Source organism: Sinocyclocheilus anshuiensis, unplaced genomic scaffold (assembly GCF_001515605.1).
Source record: "Sinocyclocheilus anshuiensis isolate Anshui unplaced genomic scaffold, SAMN03320099.WGS_v1.1 scaffold274, whole genome shotgun sequence".
Lineage (NCBI taxonomy): Eukaryota > Metazoa > Chordata > Actinopteri > Cypriniformes > Cyprinidae > Sinocyclocheilus > Sinocyclocheilus anshuiensis.
The window spans coordinates 341,192-344,783 of NW_015547698.1; the positions used below are offsets into that span (position 1 = coordinate 341,192).

The following is a 3,592-nucleotide window of genomic DNA, read 5'->3' on the forward strand; positions in this document are numbered from 1 at the left end:
AGTAAATTACCGTTAAGAGATCATGTGTGAACAGGACCTTTTCAAAAATACCGGTAAATTTGTTCTGGCAATTTACTGGTATGAGAAGCTGTAACATTACCAGTAAATTACCGGTAATGTGTTCTGTGTGAACGCAGCACAAGATTACCGTATGAGCACGTATGAGTTCAGAACGCGCTGCCGTAAGACGTCTACTCTGGGCCAATCATGACATTCTGACGCAGATGACGCATTTACTCTGTGCTGTTTACGGGAGACAAAGAAATGTGTAAAGTCGTCTAATACGACGTCTCTGCAATAGCTGCATGAGTGTGAACGTTTGACACATAAGTGAAAACATCAACAAAAACACTGACTGCGTTTAACCCTCCATGTTTACAGACACAGCTGTTTAGAGGTAATTTCTGGTTAATGATGTCACAGAATTTACCGGTATTTTGAAACTGATGTGTGAATGGTGCTTTACCGGTAAATAGACGGAACGCCGTTGCTTGTGTGAACAGCGCATTTTTTAATTTACTGGTAAAGTCGTTCCGGTAATTTTATGGGAATTTACTGGTATTACTGTGTGACAGGGGCTATTGTAGAACTTGTAGAAGTTCTTATGACGTCATTGAACTTTTTTGAGTTCCACAATGTTACAGAACATTAAAAAGTTCCATGACGTCAAAGAACAAGTCCTAAAAACGTCATAGTAGAAGCGTTTCGAGTTCCTATGATGCCATTGAACCTTCTTGAGTTCCACAATGTTATAAAACATTTTATGTTATCTATGTTAACATTATTATTATTGTTTAAACATTATTTTAAGACAGTTGTGGAGTTCTTGAAATATTCTGTGCACTACACTTAAAGAACACCTTAGAAATGTGGTAACCATTTTTTCTACAGTTCCCAAAGTTGTTTCAATGATTAAATAATATGGGCAATCTATAGATGAAGCTGTATTTATGTAAATTAAACAATATGGTGTACTACTGGAACATTACAACTCAACAAACCTACAACATCATATTAATATAAATGTTTTTCGTTACACTTTTCTAATAAAGTCATAGTAGAACCATTTAAAATTTCTATTATGTCATTGTAACTTCTTAATTCCACGAAGCAAAGAACATATTAAGTCCTAAAAATGTCATAGTGGAAACATTTCAAGTTGTAATGATGCTATTGTACCATTAAGTTCCCATTATGTCATAGAAGATTTTAAAGTCGTAGCAGAACCCTTCTGAGTTTCTATGATATCACACAAAAACCTTTTTGATGTTCTATGGTTCTTTACAATGCATCTATTTGTTGATGATATCTAGAACTAATACACTGATATGGCCAATCATGTAACCTCAGGAACATTTCTGAATCTCCAGAGAACCATATATCCAACAAGACCAGAAATAGACTGAGACTGTGTGTAAATGCTCCAGCAGGCCTTCAGCTCCTGTATTCAGCATCGCAGAAACGCTTCTGGCACAGATCACATACATTCTGACAGAAGACACACACGGTGACACACTGACAGATACAGCAGGGTTAATGAGGAAGATAAATGAATCGCGCTTACCTGCAGCATCTTACCGAGCAGCCGCGATCCGCTACACCGACACGAATCCACCGAGACGGACTCGGAGAGAAATACGGACAGATCTGTCAGCCCTGCCGTCGATTTGTGCGAGAATAATCGCGAGGATGCTGCAGTGTTTCCAGTGATGTGGGTGAGGTGATCCATCTACTACACACTCTCACACATGCGGTGTGGAGGCACGAGAGAGAAAGAGAGAGAGAAAGCGAAAGAGAGAGAGAGAGCTGCTCTGCGCACTCAGCACTTAACCGCATCACTGCCGGAGTCTCTCGACAAACCCAAAATATCAGTTTATCTACTCATATCATCAATCTAACTGGACCGAAATGGAGTTAAAGGAACACTCCACTATTTTTGAAAATAGGCTCATTTTCCAACTCCAGAGTTAAACAGTTGAGTTTTACTGTTTTCGAATCCATTCAGCCGATCTCCGGGTCTGGCGGTAGCACTTTTAGCTGTAGCTTAGCATAGATCATTGAATCTGATTAGACCGTTAGCATCTCGCTCAAAAATGACCAAAGAGTTTCTATATTTTTCCTATTTAAAACTTGACACTTCTGTAGGTTACATCGTGTACTAAGACCGACGGAAAATGAAAAGTTGTGATTTTCTAGGCCGATATGACTAGGACCTATACTCTCATTCCGGCGTAATAATCAAGGAACTTTGCTGCTGAGTGCAGCAGGCGCAATGATATTACGCAGCACCTGAAAATAGTCCCCAGCACGCTCCCGGTGGTCACTTTGGTTATGTTGACGGAAGTTAGCCTATTTTCAGGCGCTGCGTAATATCATTGAGCGAGATGCTAACGGTCTAATCAGATTCAATGATCTATGCTAAGCTACAGCTAAAAGTGCTACCGCCAGACCCGGAGATCGGCTGAATGGATTCGAAAACGGTAAAACTCAACCGTTTAACTCTAGGGGAGTTGGAAAATGAGCCTATTTTCAAAAATAGTGGAGTGTTCCTTTAACACACTGCTGCCATGTACATTTCAAAATTACGTAAATTAACAAATCATAAACTAGTACATTGATAACACAAAATATAAATTCATGACTAAATATTGTGACCGTGCAAAGGTACTGTGCCACTGAATGATGTTAGCGAGTTAACTCATTATCCGGAGAATGTAAAGCGGACAAAAGGGAATTAAAAAATCAGTTTTAGGGATCTATTTTAACTTTAAATAGATAATACCTAATGTTGTGAGAGTTACATATCAAAACGATATTAACTTACTTTTCTTAATGAGGCTGCAGCTTTACATTTTGAACCGTCGCCGGTGGGAACAACATTTTACCCAGCTGCTGGGTTGTCGTTAAAATAACCTAACAACGTAAACAATTACCGTACCTTTTTATTTATTTATTTATTTATTAAATTACCCAGTATAGCCAGTGGTTGGGGTTAAAAAAATATTTTATTAATTTATAAAGATTTGGTCTGCCGGAAAATCTCTTTATTTTAATTATGTTATTTTCTGCATATTACATATTTTATATATAAACTATGGGCCAGACTGACTAAACAGGACAAATTAGCGTGAGAGCGCAATTCCCAAAAAGCGCTAATGGGAGTGGAAAATACTGGGGAAATTGTGCAAATGGTTATCCAAAAAGGATATAGTGATGATAACCAGCTAAACCTTCAGCCATTTGGACAAGCTCAAAGATCATCTCATAAATCATAAACTGAATCATTTCAGAGGTAAATGTAATGAGGAAGGACTAGTTTAAAACTCACCCCACACTCAAACACATCCAGAAACACATCAAAGGTTCTTCTGGACAGCAAAATTACATTTACTGACATGTGCAATTAGGATCTGACACTTTAGTTTAGACAAGATGTAACTAGAGAACCGAAGACAGATGGAAGTATTAATAAGTTGTCTGAGTAGTGTGTTGAGTGTCATCGAGTAAATCACACAGAGATTCCACCATCCTCTCCATCAGCACATACACCTGAAACACACACACACACACACACACGCACACGCACACACAC

At 38.5% G+C, this 3,592-nt stretch overlaps 1 protein-coding gene across 1 annotated transcript in view; it reads right to left on the reverse strand.

The window, feature by feature from the left end:
- Window positions 1–1,748, reverse strand: part of LOC107703747 (epsin-3-like) — a 14,515-nt gene extending 12,767 nt beyond the window's left edge. Inside the window, exon 1 of the mRNA XM_016506470.1 lies at window positions 1,565–1,748. The gene's annotated coding sequence lies outside the window, so the exon portion shown is untranslated. The remainder of the gene's footprint in view (window positions 1–1,564) is intronic.
- Between the last annotated feature and the right edge of the window lie 1,844 nt (window positions 1,749–3,592).